Genomic DNA, 20413 nt, shown 5'->3' with positions numbered 1-20413 from the left:
GTTGTTTGACCAAAGTTGATTTTTATCTCCATTGAAAGATCTGAATAGTATCTTCAGTTGAACACTGACAAGGCCCTGGAGAGGTGTGTTAAACAAATGGCTCAGTTGTATAGACCTAGGTTCAAACACAGGGTTCACTACCTACCAGGGTGACATTAGATAAGAAGACTTTATCTCCTATAAGCCAGGCAGTGAAAGACAAATACCATATAATCTAACCTTTAACAGGAACCTAAACAACAAAACAAGGAAACAAGCAAAATATAACCAAAGACATTGAAATAGAAAACAGGCTGACAGTGTTCAGAGGGAAGAAGGGAGGGAATTTCAGGGGAATTTTAGGGGAAAAGGGAAAGGGTTTACAGGAACAAGTATAAAGGACACATGGATAAAAACTAGGGATGGGTGGAAATGGGAGGGAGGAGGCGAGGGCTGGGTGGGTGGGCTGGGATGAGAGTAAAAGATAGAAAATTGTACTTTAACAACAATTAAAATAAAAATTTTAAAAAAAGACTTTATCTCCTGCCCAAGGTCATTATTTTCTCATTATTGAAGTAAAGATAATATGTAAAATGAAGAGGATTATAGTGATGATTACAGGTAATAACTATAAGAAAATAACTATAAGTAAAGTGTAATTAGTTATTATAGGTAATAACTATAAGTAAATACATAAATTAGTGTTGGCATTTGTTACAAATACTAGCAAATATGTACTGAGTGCCTGCCTTACACAAATACCATTCTAAGCATTTCTGTGTAACAGAACTCTACAGTTCAGGAACTGTTGCCGTCACTATTTTACACTTGGGATCTAAAAAGCTTAAGTCACAGTAAGCAGCTGAGTCAATGTGTAAAGACATTTCATATACTTAACCATCACATAACGCCACCTTCATATAAACAGAGAAGCATTTTGGCAGAAACCAGAACCAGCAAATGGATCCAGTGGGTCCTACTCACGCCTCAGCCCAGCCCTTTCACTGCAGCTCTTCACATCTGGCCACACTGCTCCAACACCATCCGGAACAAATGCCTGTAGTCAGTGTATTATTTCCTATGACGAACCATCACATCCCTCAGTCACTTAGCTTCCCATCATACAAATGGTGAGAACAGAAAATTACCATATCTTGCTGTGTATAATGTGTACGTTTTTGCCCAAATCTTTGAGGGAAAAATAAGGCTGCACACTATATATGGGTAGTACTGATATTGTATCTATATAAATGTTTTTAACTATTTTATCTATGCTTATGAGTTAAAAGCATAACTCTAGAAAGCAATAATGATATCTGTATGCAAAATAATACCCTGGAATACAATAATCAGTTTTGTTTCTAAATGTAAATAAATTAAAAATGAATTAAAGTATTAAAAGGTAAGATTTTTTTCCTGAAACTTTAGGCCCAAAACATGGATGTGCATTATACTTGGGAATGTGTTATACATAGCAAAATACAGTATACTTTCCATTAGGAAGATCTGCATAAATACAGCTTGACACCCAAGGATCAGTTGAACTGAAGGCAGCTTCTGATTGGCTTCTGATCTGTTATTTCAACAGGCCTGATCAGATTCAGCCAGTCTGAGAGTGGTCATAAGGGAAAGTAAAGGTCTTAAGTTAAAGGGAAGACCCTCATGCCTAAAAACCCCAGCTCTGCCACAAATTTACTGTGTGTTTGCCCAAGTGGCTTCAGCCCTCTGGACTCCTTCTCATCATTAGGAAATTAAAGATGTTGCCCTAGAACCTAGGTAAAAGCTGGCTACCCATGAGCTAATCCTGACCCTCACAGGTAGGCTTTCACTTTAGCTTTGTTTGACCCACACAATGTTTTGTTTTGTTTCATTGAATTCTAAATGTGAATTCAAGAAATTTCTCATAGAAATCTATATTCCTGTTTTCCCTTGAAAATCTGCAAGAGTAGCATTATCGAGCTTGGTTTTCCTGATCTCATCAAGGAAAGCCATCAGCTAGACATGAGCAGGCTGCCCCCTGCAGGTGAGACATGAGCTCACCGGCTCACCACAGCCCTACTGCGCCCTGTGGTCTCACACCCAGTCTGCTCCCTCATTCACCCTGCTTGCCCCGTCTTGTAGGCATTTGGGTTTGCGATTCTAGGACCAGCTCCGGCCTTCATGTGTTCAGTTATTCGTTCTCTTTTTCATTTGATCAACCCGTAGTTAGTGCTCACCCACGTGCCATTCTGTGTTCTGTTTAAATACGTCTGTTTTTTTTTTTAAGTGACCAAGTTTTGTCTTGATTTCTCAGAGCCTGATTAATTTTCATTTTTTTTGTAAAGTCTTCTCTTTTCTTGTTACCCCCACAGGATTCTACAGTTTTTAAGCAGCAGCTTCACCTGGCACGAGCGATTGCAATCCTCCTCATCACCGACTGAGGCCATGCTTTGGGCCCTGCACCTGTGGTGAGAAGAACACAGCAAGCCCGGCCCAACAGGTAGGAGAAGAACACACTGTTCCAAATGCAGGCTGTCACTGTGGGGAAATAACAGCAACTCTATAAAATCAGAAGTCATCGTCTAAGGACTAATAGAAAGAAAAGTTTAATTTTTTATTTTATTAATGTTTACCTCCTACAATATATAAAAACACCCTTGACATAAAAAGCCATGTTCCTGAATGAGATAGAAGAAAGAACATAATAACTAAAAAAAAGTCCTTTTTTAAAATCCATGTTTACTACCTAAGAAACCTTTTGCTGATTTTAGTGGTAGCCACTTTTAAGATAAAATATTAGAGAACTAAAGACATGCCTTAGGTGACCTGAGAAGAACAGCTACTTAAATATCCATTTCTCCAAGGCCATAGCTAATTGATTTTTGAAACTTCTTTGCTGAAATAACCTTGTCTCAAGGGCAATTATACTTCAATTATTTCTTATTTTGCTTGAAAAGTATAGTGTAAAAATGATGGCACAGTTATAAGGGAGTATCTAAAATAACAAGTAATCATTCAAATGTTTTTATTTGAAGTGATTTTAAAAAGCAAAAGAAATTCTCAAAATGTTCCTTTATACACTATTTGCCCTAAATAGCCTGATAAGTTTGTGAAAATGATTGCCGTCTCCCTGTGGGGGACTGGGGGAAAGGAGCCCCACACTGGCAGGAGAGACTGAATCCTACTTTCCCACCATCACCTCTGTGATTTGGGCCAGTAATTTAATCTCTCTAAACTGTGTTTTTGGCCCATAAAAAGGACAGTTATATCAGAGTGACTTCCAAATTCCAGGCTCAGTTTGACAATAAAGTACATCTGTTAGTGGAGGGTGAGAGGGTAGCTCTGAGCAAATTCCTCCAAGAGAATTTGCCAAAAGTAAATTCAAGACAATGCCAATGCACCAAATTTCTTTATTCTTTTCATTATTTACAAAGTGCACAGCAATTTGCACTGGAAGTGCTGGTTTTCACTGCCTTTGGAGATTTCTGTAAGATTTTAGTTGAGAGTTTCCCAATTTGTTTTGAAACAGGATTTGAAGGAATGCCCAGTTTGTCTCTGCTTTAGCCCCTGCTATTGTGTAAAGAGAGGATCTTCAGATAGAAAGCCGTGGAGAGCTCATGGCTGTATGAGCACACAGCCCAAAAGGACTTAGGCTGAGAGACATGAGATTATCGCCATAAGGATTCTCCAAAATCAGGACAGATATACTCAGTATTTAAATGCATTAGTCAGACTGACCAGTTTTGATAACTCTGTCATAGAATTAGTGTGCTGACATGGTCCTTCCTCTTATGGACCTTGGAGTTCAATAGTGGTAAAAGACTGAAAACAAAACATTATTTATTAAGTTAATAATGCAATTATGAATCATGATAAGCACTATGAAAAATACAAAAGGGGCACTAAGACAGTGAAAAGCTAGAACCTGCTTCAGAAAGTTTGGTCCGGAGAGGGGTAAGAGTCAAGAGAACTGTTCCTACTCCCTTCCCTTTCCAGGCACACAGTAAGATTGCATTGCCGTGGCCTCCCTCAGGTTTCAGAGGACCATGAGATTGGGCCTGGCCAATGTGTTGTACTTAGAAATGACATGTATCATTTCTGGAGCATTTAATTTTGTTGCTCCAGCTCCCTGTGGCATTCTGACTGGTAGCATAGTCCAAAATGTGGTTACTCCCTTAGCCTGGAACTTATTTGGTTTCAAAGAACAGAGACCCCCTCAGCCAACCCACTCTGAACATGTAGCTTTAGAATACAACAGACTTTAATTGCCTTAAACCACAGAGATATGGAAGCTATTTGTTAATGCAGCTTAATGGAGACAATCCTGACTATTATAAGAGGCATCTCTGAAGAGGCAGAAGGATGATTTATAGAGGCTTTAAGAGAAGAGGCTTTGAGCTTGGCTGGTTCATAGAACTGAAAGAAGGCCAATACAGCTAGATTATAGTAAATCAGGGAAAAGCAGCAAATAATCTTTAGAGTTCCTTCTATCCTCTTAATTCTTTCCGGTTCTGGCTCTGAGGCTGTTCTGATGTTTATATTCCTGGCAGTGCTTTAACATAGATTAAGTAGCTTGACTTTAAATACCTTTGATTTGTTTACACAAATCAAACTCTCATATTTTATCTCTTGCTTCTGGATTATGATCATTTATCAAGAACTTTGCATGTGGGCCATTGATATGATAATGTTATCGTAATGCCTTCTCAGGAGCTGTGGTCCCCTGTCCTTTCAGTCAACACTGAGATGCACTTGAGTGTATAGACTATTACAGCTGAGCTGAGGCTTGGGACGAGCAGCAATTTTGCATTTTGCAATTGAATAATATGTAATACTATGCAAATTTTAAGCTCTCGCTTTTCATATCAATTTCTAATATTCTGCCAACAGAATCTAGGGAAAAGCCCAAACCTTTATGGGAATCATCATAGCCCTTTTTAATGTATATGTAAGAGAGTTTGTCTTTTGCACTGGAGATCGTGTTTGAAAACAAAACAAAAGCCCCCTAGCCAAAAGCAAATTGTACGAGATGCAATTTATCTTCTTTGGAAGAAAAGAAGAGCTGAGTCAGCCCTCCTTGGATTTGACAACTAAGGTATTTCTTTATCCCTGACACTGCTCAGAGAGAGCCACTGATATTATAACTGCCTTTATTAAAATTTTGTAGGCTTAAAGGAAATGCATCCATATGATATTACAGTCATTCTTACAAAGTTCTTAAAGTCTTGAGAACTTTTAGTGAGGTGAATGAAAATTTTTTCAAGAAAAATAATGTAGGAAAAGAAAAGACAAATGGATCTAAAAAATTTAAATGGGTCTTTACTATAGTTCAGGTTCAATGCTAAGAACTTTTGTCACTGGGAAGAGACTGGGCCAAGGCAGGTCTGTCCCAGCATGGTTTGGAATGTGTGGATTCTTGACTTTGTGCAAGAAGGAATTCAAGACATGAGTCCAGGTGATTTTGAGAGTTTAATTATTAAAGGTAGGGACAGTGAAACAGAAGAAAGACTTAAGATAGAAGAAGCAAGATCACAGTAACAGAAGTGAGCCAAGGTGGGGCTGCTTTTGGCTTACTGAAAAGTTAGACATGAGGAGAGCCCTTGGAGCTTAAGAAAAAGAAGCCCCAACTGTGTAAGTTCATGCCTGAGGGAAGAGAGGTGTGGGCTTGTTCAAGGGAGAGTGGGCATTGGGTCCTTTGTCTTGAGCGTTTTTACCCATTTTCTAAAGGCAGGGATTTTAGAGGCGGTCTCAGAGGAGGATCTCAACAGAATATTCATCAGCTTTCCAGGTGTGTTCTTCATGATGCTGATGCATCAACATGAGCATCTTTGTCTGGTCAGTCTCACCTCTGTCTTGGATTTGTCTGGCTCTAATTGTGTTTTTTGTGATTGGGTCTGCTTGGCACTAGTGGCCCTTTCATATGTATTGTAATCCCCATACAGTGGAGAAAGCAGCCCATAAAGGTATGATTACCCAGTCAATGAGTAGCATACCAAGGAAGGGACAGAGGTCTTCTCCCTCCAAAGACCCTGCTCTTTCCTGTATGCCACTTAGACTAGAGTGTAAAAGTTTGCCTATACCATCCCCACAGTCAAATCCAAAATGGCCAAGCCTTACATTTCCAGAATCTCCAGAGTTGTCCGTTAAAAGATAAATACTAGATCACTCTTGATTTATTACATATCTAGATTCAGAAGAGCTTCTAAACAGATCTGGTTGTACGAAAATAAGCTGTGCTTTGCTAATTATGCATCTTCCCTTTGTTCAGCCTCATCCTGTATAATTAGCACAGTCTCAAAAATAGAAGTTTTCCATGACATTAAAATTCTTACACAGCATACCCTCTAATTATTTCATATCTTCACATTAGGGACTAAGACACTCATGGTGGAGGGAGTAATTCTGTTTGTTATTTAATTACTTATAGAAGGAATTCAGAAAAAGAGATTATGAAAATAATTTCAACTTGATGCTGAGATGTGCACACATAGACCAAGGCACAAGCATGCATCCTTTCTCGCATCCTCACTCCCGCCCAACTTCAGACCTCACCATTTTTGACACTGGTCTCAGTTATGCCTGTTAGGGTCTGTTTCTATGAAGGACTCACCTGTTCTTCAAGACTCACTAAAAATCCTCTCCTCTATAGGCCTTTCCAATGCCCACCATTAAAATCTTCCCATACTCCAGGGTACTTAATGCTAACCTTAAAGCATCTCTCTGCTTTGCATTATAGGGATGGGAGGTAGGCAGAGATGGTGGGTGACTCACTCAAATATGTTTTCTCTCTTTTCTTCCTGGGCATATAATTAGAAAGCATTTACTTGCCTTCCCTAGAGCCAGGCGTGACCACATGATGAATTTCTAACAATGGAGTAGGGGTGGACGTGACATGTTTTATTTGGGGCCAGGATTTTTAGGAAGTAGGCATGCCTTTTCCATGCTGGCTCTCCTTACTGCTGCCTGGGCGAGAGAACTCAGGTTCTTTGGGATGAAGGGAGCCCGGGCTCCTGGCTGACCAGGTGAAAGCTGTCTGGTGGAGCAAGAACACTCCCTGTAGGTTGTTATACAAATAAGAAATAACTGCTTTTTGTTCAACTTGGAAATTTAGGGTTTATTGGTTACAGCTGCTTGTGTGGACTTACCTAACACACATGTTTGTAAGTGTGTATCTGTGTGAGTGGGACTTCTATTTTAGAAGCCTCAGAAGAACTGGTACAAAAAAAATTATCCTTCACTGTGAGCAAAATTAAACTAAATTGCTGCCTCATTCAGAAATGAAGCAGATGGTCATCAAAACATAGAGTGGAGGGTACTCTAAACATCTCTAGTGTTGGGAATGCCATTTTCCCATTTGTAAGTAACTGTCTAGAATTTGTAAATAATCTCAGAGACGGCTAATTTAGAGTAGAGAATGAGAGGGCTACCCAGTTAGTATCAATATTGAAATGTGTTCTAGTTCATTAATCATTCAAACTTTCATCATTATTTCAATCAACAGGTAGATACTAAACACACTCTATGTGCCTGGCAGTCCTCTTAACAGTGCTGATCAGTAACTTACCTGGCCCCCGATCACTCCAAACACACATTCCAATGGGGGAGCCGAAGCTCTACCAAGTCATCACATTGCTGCACGTACACTCAGATTCCTGTCCAGGTTCTCAGGTTTCTAGTCTCTAAAGGGGAATGATTACCCCTGGTTGGTGTGGCTCAGTGGGTTGAGCACCAGACTGCAGACCAAAGGGTCAGCGGTTCAATTCCCAGTCAGAGCACATGCCTGGCTTGTGGGCCAGGTCCCCAGTAGGGGGCACTCAAGAGGCAACCACACATTGATGCTTCTTGCTCTCTCTTCCTCCCTCCCTTTCCCTCTCTCTAAAAATAAATAAATAAAAATATTTTTAAAATGTCTTTAAAAATTTCTCCATTAAAAAAAGAACATAGCCTCACCTACTTCTCAGACTGTGTTGTAATTTTAGTTAGATAATGTTTACATAATGATTGCAAAATATTCAGCACTGTGTTTACATTTGAACATCATAAGCACTCAGTAAATCTTAGCTACGATTCCTATCGCTTTAGATAAGTACTATGACAAGGTATATAACAAAGGAATCTGACTAGAGTGAGGGAGGGGTGTGTGGAACACAACGGTTTCCCCCTAAAGGGACTCATATGAAAGTTGAGAGGTTGGAATTAAGTCTCTACATCTTCAAAAATAAAAACAGTATATGCAAAGGGCCAGTGGTATGAGGAAGCATTTTCAGGAAACTGAAAAAAAGCTGGGTGGAGTATAGAGAGCAGAAGGAAAATTGCTGCAGAATGAGACCCTGCAAGGCCTGGGAACCACCATGTGGTCATGCTAAGAATCTAGCCTTCTCCCTAACAGGATGGAAAGTATTTGGATGGTTTCAAACAGGTATGACACAGAATGGCATGGTCAGCTTTATATCTTTAAAAGATCACTGTGGCTGGAGTGTGAAGAAAAAGATTAAAGGGCAAACAGAATGGGCAACTAGACCATGTAAAAAGTTAACCATAGGAGTAAGATAAGAAATACCTGTAGGTTAAATCAGGTGGTGGTAGTGGAGACAGAGAGAAGTAAAAAGATCTGAGAAGCATCTACAGTGACATTGGCAGGATTTGGTGAGGGATTAAGTAGAGAGATAAGGTAGAGAGAGCTGTTAAGAACGGTGGCTGGTCTTTCAGATAGACACAGGTACATTTCACGGAGATAGAGGACCTTGAAAAAGAATCAGGATTTCAAGATCATAAATTCACATTTGTACATTCTTCACTCAGGTTCCTGTCAGATATTGAAGAACATATGCTGAGTACATAGTTTGGTACATAGGTCTGGAGCTCCACAGAGACATCTGAGCTGGAGGATAAATTTAGAATTATTGGCATATAGTAGTAACCAAGACCATGGGCAGGAAAAAATTGCATAGAAAATAAGCAAAATTTAGATCAAGAAGAAAAAAAGGGGCCTAACATCTAACTTTGAGGAACTCCTCAGCAAAGGAGACTGTATTCGCCAGGGGTCTCATGACAAACAGAACCAATAGGATGTGTACATATAAGAAGAGTTTTACTTTAAGAAGTGGCTCACACAATTGGGGAGGCCTGACAAGTCCAGCTGGCAGGATGGAGACTCAGGAGAGAGCTGCCACGGGGCTCCAAAGGTGATTTGCTGGAGAAAGCCCTCATGCTCAAGGAAGACTGGCCTGCTGTTCTATTCGGCAGTTTATCTAACTGGGTGAGGCCCACCAGTGTTATGGACAGCAAACTGCTTTACCCAAAGTCCACTGATTTCAATGAAAATCTCATCTAAATAGACTCTCACAGGAACATCTATAATGTTTGACCAGATATCAGAGCACTGTGTCCCCACCATGTTGACCTGTGACACTAACCATCACTAAGACATAAGAGGAAAATCAGAAGTAGTGACTGTTGCCCAGGCACTGCATTAGTTGCTAGGGATACAGTCAGGATCACGGTTTCCAGTGGGAGCCTGGGAGTCAGACAGCTTGGGTGTGAATCCTGACTCTGCCATTTACCGGCCCTGTGACTTTAGGCAGATGGTTCAGTGACTCCACGCCTTATCTCTGATGGTTTAAGAACTAAATTAGTTAATGAACATAACATAAAGTTAGAGAACTGACTGTCCAATTGATGTCTTTTTCCTTATTTTTAAGACCAAGACAATCTTTTTCATCGTGGAGTCACAGTGTTCTGGAAGGCACCACAAGCAGACAGCCAGGATTGTCCCAGATCAGAGCTGGTCTGTAGGGGAGCAGGCAGCTGTCCACGCAGTGATTTAGGGAATTGTGGTGGAACTTGCCTGTCCTGTTCCTCCAGATACCTGCCCTGTGAATGACTTGTGACACTTTCAAAATAAAAGCCTTCTCCCCTTTTTTTCTGATAAGGCCCTAAAGGACTCCCTGGTAAATTACAAATCTCACCTAACAGACTACCACTATGAGCCTCCACTAGCTTATGTGAATTCCTTTTTAGATAAACTGTTCAGTTCTGATGAAACAAAGTCTTCATCAGATTGAAACATAAAGCAGGACCACGGAGGCTCAAGGGAGCTAACAGGTAGCTAGCGGAGACAGAAGAAGGCAGATGAGAAGGAAAGGGAGGGACCAAGGTCTGTATTAGGAAAGACAGAGGATGGCAGGGACCCTCCTGTTACCCCTTCCCCCGATGTTTCCTCCATGCCTCATGCCCACTCATGCCTGGGATCCCTGGAAATATTTTCGAAAATCCTTTATCTCTTTGTTTGTTTTACCATAAGATTAATTTGAAGGTCCCCCCAACCCCCCCCCCCCCCCCCCCGCACTATAGGCCAAAGTAGTTTGTCCAGAGATAGGCAGCCAATGGAAAACAATTCTCTCGCTAATTCCTTGTCACCATACTCAGATTACACCATAAAAAATTTCCCTCTGAGCACATCCCTTTCATTTTCACTTCTGAAAGGGGCCCCACCCCTTTTCTCTGTCATGCCCAAAGCAGTTAGTTGTTCAGAAGAGCTCAGCACCCTTCCCTCCACCCCTAGAGCAGTTGGAGAGTTAGTGATGGTGTGTTTGCTCCTCCTCCAGCTCTGGGCTTGGGTTAGGGTCGGCCCCCTGCCACAGTACCTAGATTCACCCTCTAATCTCTTTGCTAAGGTATCTGATGAATTAGCCAGCCTGTAATTCAGTATCTACTGTGAGGCTGGCATGTTGTCTTATTTTTCCTTTTAAATGAAACACTGATAAAGATCTTGTGCCATGATGAATTCAGAGCTAAGTGCTCAATTGTTTTCCCTGATTTCTTCTCTTTCAGTCCTACAAGCTGAGGCATTAATTTGGGCATGGTTTCTTTTATTTAGGTAAAGATGTGGGCCATGCATTTTCCCTCCAGATGGAGTTTTCTTGACATTCTTCAGCTGAGCAGAATAGTAAGCCCCATCTGCATTTGGTTTCTATAGTCCTCAAGTGGCCTTGGTCACGCAGCAGGGATTGGGTTGTCACTTGACTAGCAGTCTTGTGCTCCACCCACCCCAGCACTCTGCCTCCAGAGTTCACAGCAGGCTCCTCACCTGCCTGAAAACCAGCACGTGGGAAGGTTTCCCTTCCAGCCTCCAGAACCCTGGGGAGGGGAGAGACAGGAAAGGCAGGTGTCAGTGTTTTTTGGTCTCTGGTGGACCACGTCCTGATCAACTCCACAAGCAGCAGAGGTGGGACTGAAGAAGAGGAGAGACAGGAGATATTGGGGCAGCTCAAGCTTCTTCACGCTAGCTCAGTAGCCTATTGTCTCTCTGTGCCCCTGAGGAGGTCTCTGAGTCCCAAACCCTCAAAGGAAATTGGTTAAGAGACACCCTGTCCTGAGTGGGGTGAGGGTGAGAATAAGGGAATGAAGCTCAGGGAAGGGATGGAGGAGAGTTAGGGATGCCTCTAGCACACAGGAATATTGGTCAATAAAATGCATATTTTACACTGTGGTCTACCAGATGTCCTCCACACCAAAACAGTTGGGCTTCATGTTCAGGTCCCAAGAACACTGATGTGACAAAACATACAAAGGTAATGTTACAAAACAGACCTGTGTTGGGAGGTGAACAATATACTATTACCAAAAGTATCCCCCTTTTTCTCTGGAGGTCCCTTCCACCTACTAGGTTCACCTTGCCCCCCCCCCCCCCCGCCAAGAAGAGATGTCTCTCAAGGCCAGAGATTGGTGAAAAGGAAAGGAATTATTTATTTAAAAGTTATACAGACTTAGAGTAATGAGTTAATGTCTTCATTAAAATACTAAAGTCCTTTAGAATACCCACAAACACACACAGTCCTTCCTTCTCCCTCTGACCAGTCCAGGGTACCATATTGCAGGAAAAGAAGTAGAAGTCCATAATTCAGGCTCCCGGCACCATCAGCAGTGTCACTGCCACAATCTCCAATTAATCCAAAGACATGTGACACCTTCTCATGGCCCATCAGCAAGAGTCCTTTCATCCCTTTTCTTCCAGGCAAAGTCTCTCCTGCTTCCTAAGCCACGTGGCAAAAGGGAGCACCCCAAAGCCACGTGGTCCTGACTCTTGCCCAAGCTGCAGGGTCCCCACTCTGCCAAAGCTGTGTGGTCCCCACCTTAGCATGACTGCTGTGCCTGGGTTTAAATCCCAGCAACAGTCTTGCTCTGCAGCCCCATATCTGACTCCTACCACATTCAGTTGCAACTGCCAGCATTCCTGTATCCTTCCAGCTTTACTGGGCTGCCATAGTGAATTCAGGCAGGTGTGGCCCCATGGTGTGGAGCTAATCATTTCCAAACTCTCACGAAGGTGCTGTAACCAGGGGGAGTTGCCTCTCAGTTACATCTTGGGTGGAAGTCACTTCCATCCCCCTGGCTCAAAGCATGGCCACAGCTCTTTACCATATCTATGAAACCAGTTAAAGGTTATAGATATGTTAAATGACCGTTCTAGAGGTTATCTGCAAAACTGTTGCTGTACAAAACAGCTCTCAATGGCCCTGCTCCATCCCCGAGCTTAGACTTGTGGGGGTGAGGACATTATATATATATATTTATTTATTTTAGTATTTTTCTGGACACCCTGAGTTCTGGACCCCATTACGAATCCCTATTTGGGGACCCCCGTCTTGGCTGTACCTGTTATAGTCAGACTCAAACACCAATGTAAACTGTGCATTTTTATCATGCCAGGTGCCTCACAGATCATGTCATTTATTGCCAAAACGAGCCCTGAAAGTAGGTGTTTACACATTCTCCTTGTAATTGAGGAAACAAAGTTATAGACTAGAGAGTGACAGGTGCCAGTTACAGGAAGCAGGATATAGGATGGTCCAGTCAGTCATAAAAAAAATAAAAAATAAATAAACAGAACAAAATGTAGTTGGTTCCACTCCCAAAGGAAGAGCGTGGGTCAGTTAGGAATCTGAGGCTATCCTCAGCTATTGGGTTACGCGTCTGGACTGGTACCAGGGTGAGACTGAATGAGCAAGATGAAGCTATGCAGCTCCAGCTGTGGCCAGTGGAGGGCTGAGGAGCCAGGAGCCAGGCTTGTTCTCTGCAAATAACACTCAGCCCTGCTCTCTCTGGCCATGGACAGGGCAACTCCCTTCATACCATGGCTGCTGCCCAGGTGTTTGCCTTTCCAATGCTGTGTTTGCCTATGGCCTTGGATGCTGTATAACCAGTCCTTCCCCAGCTGTGCCTCAGCCACTGAGCAGGTTGAAATGGAAACCAAAACACTGACACAATTCCTATGTTGAAAAAAAAGAAGGAAGTTGGTTTTGGGGTTGGCCACACTGCAGTGCTTTATTCTGGGACTTTGTGGGTATTTTCAGAGGACTTTCCTGAGTCCTGGAAAGACAGCACAGAGGGATGTTTAAGCTCAGTAACGACTTTCCAGGCAGCAAACCTGTCACAACCCAGAGTAGTTGGTCCCTCCCCTGCCCACCTGGGGTAGTTTGTTCTTAGCTCTCTAAAAATAGTATTTATGGTTACATAAGGGCTTATTTCCCAGCATCTCAACAAACATTTAGTCAGCTGCGTGCAGGGCCCCATGCTTTCTCAATAGGCTCTGACAGGTGCAATGCACCCCTGCTTCCCTGGCACCCAGGCCAGAGCACAGAAGTAGTGAGCGCTCTATAGGTATTGGTCGAAAGAATTAGCATACACCATATAGTTTCAGGATTTGGAAAATGCACTATAATATGAAATGGTCAACAAGTCCTCCTTCACGAACAGTTTACCTGCCATCCCACAGATGGCTTCTCATGTCTTTACTAATAACCCAAAATATCCCTTGGACCCTAGCAAAGCAAGTCTAGCATATGATGAAGTCCCTTACAAATTAATGAACACCACCCCATTGGAAAACATTCTATGGGCATTTGAAATGGCCAGAAATATGGTAGGCAGATGGCTTATAGTTGATGATAAACCAATTATTGTGGTTCCTGATATTTTTTCTCCCATAGTCCACATAAGAGATAAATTTCTCATGGGCCACAGTCTCCCAACAGGTTAGCTAAACAACTCCACTTTCTTAGTCTCTCAAGAAAGTAAATCAGAAGGCAAGTGAGTGACTCAGTTTATCCTTTCTATAAGGGTAAACCAAAATTTTCTGTTCTAATTTTTAGAATCACAGCCCAATAATGAACAGCTTTACTGAGTGCTCACGATGTGATAAGCGCCATGCCATGAGCTTGGCACATATGATCCCATGTGAGTGACGAAAACTCTGGGCAGTTGGTTCTGTAGGATCTTCCCAATGCAGATTACGAAACAAAAGTCTGTAGGACTATAAAGCATTTCCAAGACTAATACATGCCCAGGACTGTCATACAGGTCTTTACATTTCTACTCACCTGTCTCCAAAATCACTTACTCAAATATCAGTGCTTGATGACTATTATTATACATTTTCTGACATCCTTCACAACTGACTGCCATGGTCTATATGTTATAACAGAGAACTAAGAAAACAGTGCTGCTATTTTAAAACTAGAGTTTGCGCCATGGTTTGAACACAATTCTGTGTTTATTTGAATCACTTTGGATCTTAAAAAAGCAGTAAGGTAATCAGCACCTTGTATTGAATATCCATTATGTTCCCCTCACTATGACAGACATTTTTCAAAAATTATTTCTAAGCCCTGGCTGGTGTAGCTCAGTGGATTGAGTGTGGGCTGTGAACCAAAGCATCGCAGGTTTGATTCCCAGTCAGGGCACATGCCTGGGTTGCAGGCCACAGCCCCTAGCAACCGCACATTAATGTTTCTCTCTCTCTCTCTTCCTCCCTCCCTTCCCTCTCTAAAAATAAGTAAATAAAATCTTAAAAATATATATATTTCTAATATATTAACTACTATCATTAACCAATTCTAACATTATGCTAATTCATTTTTATTATATCAGTTGATGTATTTCTAATATATAGACTGTTATATATAAAGTTGGAGCAGGAGAGAAAAGCCAAGTCTTGCCCCACATATTAGCTTTATTTTTAGGCTCCAGGGGCCTCTAGTTTCCCCTTTCCCCATTCTTTGCAAGTCTCATTTGATGTCTCCCCTGCCCCTGTGTTGGCATTCTCCTTCATCAGCCCCATATCCACTTCCCCCTTCAGCTGGGACTACGGTGTTGGCTACCTAACGGGCCCTGACGAGCTCGTCCAGGAAAACGGTCCTCAGCCAGGTCGGAGGAGGGTGGGAGGACAGGACAGAAAATGTTAGAAAGGAAATCTGTAGGAGGATAAGTGTTCCAAAGAGGAGTTTAAGTCTCCAGGAGGATAAATAAAGGAGAAAGGAAAGTGGGCTGGGAGGTAAGGGCAGAGGACAGTGGGGCAGCCAGTCCTTCAGCTGAAAAAATGGAAGCAACAGAAGGGGCGACAAGCAGCCACAGAGTCTTTCAGAAGGAAAGGAAAGCAGAAGAAATCTCTAGAGAGCACTGCTGAATATTTTTTACCAAAGAGAGCCATACAGAAAGAGAAAAAGCAGCTTTTCCCAGCTGAGCTCTGACATTTCTGTGGGAGTCCTATTGACAGACAGCCAGATTGTTTCTTTCTGTCGTTCTCACCAGTCACCACCCCCTTCCGGAAGTCATGCCCCAGGTACATGCCTTCAAGAACTTAGCGAGAGTGAATTCTCCCAAGCCCTCGTCACTCGAGCAGCCTCCTGAATGACAAGCCTCGCTAAGGCCAGGCATTTTCTCACAAACCGTGGAGAAGGGTCAGCAGTGGGCAGGCGTTTGGTAAACATATCGTTGTCCCCATTTGGATGAGAAAAGACATTAAGCTGGAGTGTGTAGAGTAGGGATCAATTCATGCTAAAAATAAAAATAATAAAATAAGGTACCAGAAAGGAAAATGAAAGAAAGAAAAGTCAGAAAAGACTATCAAGGACATGTACAACCTTTTCTCAGCCTTCAGTAAAATGCTATCAGATTTCAGCTGAGGAGTTAGTACATTTTTATATTCCAAACGTGCTTATAATTTTAAACCATCGATATCAATATGGACACATCATTCTACATATTTGACGATGATGCTGCTAGGTGTGATGATCCTGCATGTATATGAATTCAGCTGAAGAGACAGGTACATGTCTGTTAGTCTCCTGTTTTGCACAAAACTGATTTCAAATTGTAGCTGTTTGAAAATACCAACAAAACCAAGAGTCTGATGTAAAAATAAACAAGTGCTTCTTAACCTGTATTTTCACAAACAAGTGAGTCGATCACTTTGATTTTAAATTAACAAATCAAAAGGTCAGTCAATGTGCTTAAAAACACATGCACAGCCTAATTGATTTGTTGACTTAGCTGACTATTTGCTTGAAAAAGCAGTGTGATGCAACAGGTAAGTGGCCATGCAGGCAGGCAGCCTGGGCTCCGGTGTGCACCCTAATACATGGTCCCTTTAAGAACCTGGGTGACCTCTGAGCTTCAGAACATGCATATTTGTGTCACAGGTTCCAGTGATAATCAAATGAAATAATTCAGTTATTACTATCAACAACTGTCATATAATCTCAAAGCCAAGTATTCATCAACCCTTTGAAAGGCTGACACTATATTTGATACGCTTCCTCGGGAGAACGGGAGCTCTCCGAGGTTTGACAACTTTCGTCTCTCTCTTGTCTGGATGACACTTCCGAACAGTTTTCAACAGTGCCCTCTACGATCGATTTAATTCAGCACCACTGAAGATAATAAGCCCAACTACTGATATAGTTAATAGAAATTCTCCCTTAAATGAGGTGCATCTGCTGTGACATCTGTTTAAAACCTGTGGAGAGGACTCAATGTTCACAAGCAAATTGAGTAATTACTATGTAATTACACAATAAATTGTACAGTTATTGATTTGCTCTCAGAATTCATATCTTTTGGACATACTAAATATGAAAACCACCTGGGTTCTCCCAAAACGTGTATGTCCTTAAAATGGTCAATATAAAGGCCTGAGATAAACACCCATGGCCAAAAATTAGAGCATTATCTCTAGAAGAGAGAAAATGTTAAAGAGGGAAGAAATGAAAGTGTGGAATGGAGAAGTTAATTGAGTGGGAAAAAAGGGGGAGGGGTATTTTGAAGGCAGATAATAGTGTTTTCTCAGTCATTTCATAAAACCTGTGAAATTGCTAGATCTGTCTGACAGGGAAAAACACAGAAGGAAGAGATCAGAGATATAGGATTTCTTCTGTCCCCAAAAGAGCCCATCACTGGTAATAGCTGTCTGGACATTGGGAAACTGTACTATATGGAGAAAGCAGAGGAATTAATGATTCAAGAGATAGTATCTAATAGTACTTTATGACCACCAGATCTGTAAAAACAGAGGTGCCTAATTCTTTGCTAAATGGTTATGAAACATAGCTCTATGTTTGTGTTGCTTCCTCTAAATTCATTTTTAGAAATCCGATCAACAAATATTTAACTACACATTATATGAAGTGTATAATACATCCAAGGCTAGATATTTGGAGCAACACAAGAATATAAACAAACAAGTCTGTAGCATGAGACAGGGAAAGGGAAGCTAACTTCCCCGGCTGACTTGAGTTTGAATCCTGGCTCTCCTGAATAGCTGTTGGGTTGAGTCAATAAGGCTGCTGATATTCAACCATTCTTAAGCTACATAAATGGCAATGTTATGTTGTTCAGTAAAAAGGAATTGGAAAAGTCACTTAAATGCTCTGGGTCTCAGTTTCCTTATTGCTAAAAAGAAGGGTGATTATTGCCCTGACTGGCATGGCTCAGTGGTTTGAGGACTGACCTATGAAGCAAAGGGTTGCTGGTTCCATTACCAGTCAGGGCATATGCCTGGGTTGCAGGCCAGGTCCCCTGTAAGGGGCGCGTGAGAGGCAATCACACACTGGTGTTTCTCTCCCTCTCCCTTCCCCTCTGAGAGTAAAAAATAAAATCTTTTTTTAAAAAAGAAGGGTGATTATTTGAGATTAGAGAAAATATTTATAATAAATGTTTATATAAATCCTTAGAAAATGTTTGTGGTAGAAGGGATATAGGAACCTCCTAGCCTGGATGCCCCAGAGGATGTACTAAACAACAACACCATTGCTTTACAGATGGGAGGGGTGATGAAGGTGAAACAGTGTTGTAAAAGTCAAAGCTGTCAGTTGTATAATTAAAAATACAAGTTCCACTAAATATTTAACATTATGAAATTTATTAAAATGAGAGAAACCATTTGTTAAAACAAAGGCATTTGCTGCTGCATATATTTGCAAACAGATATATGTCCGATCTCTAAAACAAAATCTCTATGCCAAATATCTTCCTTCAACAAACAGCCTATTCAAATCAGTTACTCTGCAAGTATGTTAACTTCAAATGGTTCAATTTTAACATCACAGCACTTTTGAACATATGTGTTCCACCACAGACTTCAAAAGGTAAGTCTTATTTAGGGGTGGGATACAATTTTTAAAAAATGAAATTTAAAAAATGCATACCAACCTGCTGGAAACATTTATGTGGGTTCCTTTCTTTTGGGAGAGGAGCTGCTACACTCAGCAGCACCAAGGGTAGCAACAGGGGAAGAGCCAACACCATTAGTCAGCTTGCTGGGTGGGGACAGAAGCAAGTTCCATGGAGCAGAAAGGTTTCTGTGGAGCTCATGGTGAGAAGGAATGTGATTGGCTTCTTAAAGGGCCAGAAGAGGGGTGATGCATAATTTCGCCTCTCCTCACTGAACATGCCTGCTTATCAGAGATGAATCAACACCTCAAATTATACATTATGCAAATGACAGTGGCAGTTTGGCACCTAATGCAGTCTCTCGCCAGAATTTAGATTCTCTTCCACTGTTGTCCGTGAAAACTAAAAATGAACTGTCCGCCTTGCCCTCTTTGGCATCCTTGTCCTTGAGATATACTCCTCCAAGCCCAAAGCTTGGAGGTTAAGCTACATATATGGCCAATGGCCATGTCTCCTCAAAACTCCCAGCCAAGGAAATGAACAAAAACAAAAATAGAGACACCAATGACTTGGAAATCATACAGTGGGGATCTCAAGGAAATTTAATCCCTTAAATGAAATTCAGAAAAATCTTGACGATGATTCATGCTGATGAGTCAGATGAAAATCCATATCCAAAGGAAGCTATTTCCCGAATTGCCCATTGAAAACTGACACTGGACAACATTGGAACAACTGTGTGTGGTGTAAACTCTCTTTTCTCCTACCATTGAAATGGACATGTCTTAATCTGGGGAAAGGAGGGTGGAAAGTTAATGATCTATCCTCATAGAAGACCTGTGAGACAGAATCGGTATGACTCCCAGCAAGTCTCAGGGTAACACTGGCATGTGTGCTGAAATCAGAGGAGGATTGCTAGTCCATACATGAAAAATGACATCTGTAAGCGAACATGATCAGATCTTACTACGAATTTCCTAGGGACATTCTGGAAACTCTCTTCCTATAGCCCCTAAGATACATTCATATCTAGAATCTGATTTACTCCTCAGTAAATGATTATCTTTAATCTTCTCTTAGAACTACTTCCAGCATTGAAATTCAGACTGTAAGGATGAAGTCAGAGTTTTTAACAAAAATAATGCTGGACTTCTATATCAGTGAAGAATTAAACTCTGTTGTAGAGTGGATATTATCTAAAAAGAAAACTTAATTTAAATAAAAAAGAAAACTTCACTGGACAAAGAGGGTCTCCATTAAAAAAACATAGCAACACAGGTCAGGACAATGGTGTTCTTGTCAGCCACAGGATCTTTATACCTCCTCAGACCAAAAGGAGCTTCCATTTTGTATCACAGAAACTTGGTGCACGTAACTTTTCTGTATGAACGCTTGTGCCCATGGCAGAAAATTTAAGCTTGAAGGCAATAAACAGATAACATCCAAATGGAGCCTAGATTTTTCTTCATAAAAAGTCAGCCCTGTCTGAATGGTCTTCTTACTATGCACCCTTTTAAAGGCATAATGTGGAAATATGGAGAAAGACCGGCTTACACTGCCTTGTCCATCCTTGGAAGACACTGTGTAGTCTGTTTTCCAGAAGATAACAAGTCTCTTTATAGAACCAGGGACCCGAGTTCTAGCCCTAGATCCCCCTGATTCTTTTATGTTGGTTATGCATGATTAATCTCTGTACAGACTTTTTCCCTATAAATCTTAGAATGAGGTTTTCTAAATTAATCATGCTTACAAACACATTGAAATCCTATTTATATAAGCTAAGAAACTCTGCCACTGCCTTACATACTGCAATTCATTTCACTGAAAATGACAACTTAATAAACAAACCTACGTGATACTCACAACTTCCTTGAACAGTTTTTAAAAAGGCTGCTCCGGAGCAATCTTCTCCATACAGGGTCAGAACACAATATGGATCTGCTCAAAGTCTGCACCCTTAAGACAAGAAGGTTGGCTTTTGTGGTTCATTCACATCTGACATTTG

At 41.4% G+C, this 20413-nt stretch overlaps 1 protein-coding gene across 2 annotated transcripts in view; it reads left to right on the top strand.

Annotated features, from left to right (window-relative positions):
• The window catches only part of B3GALT1 (beta-1,3-galactosyltransferase 1), a 529669-nt gene that overhangs the window by 484622 nt on the left and 24634 nt on the right, over positions 1-20413 (top strand). For both annotated transcript variants that reach the window (XM_036023352.1, XM_028510267.2), the window contains exon 3: positions 2331-2458. The gene's annotated coding sequence lies outside the window, so the exon portion shown is untranslated. The remainder of the gene's footprint in view (positions 1-2330; positions 2459-20413) is intronic.

The sequence above is a fragment of the Phyllostomus discolor genome, chromosome 4 (assembly GCF_004126475.2).
Source record: "Phyllostomus discolor isolate MPI-MPIP mPhyDis1 chromosome 4, mPhyDis1.pri.v3, whole genome shotgun sequence".
NCBI lineage: Eukaryota > Metazoa > Chordata > Mammalia > Chiroptera > Phyllostomidae > Phyllostomus > Phyllostomus discolor.
The sequence above is the reverse complement of the archived record's forward strand: the minus strand, read 5'-3'. Positions and strand labels throughout refer to the sequence as shown.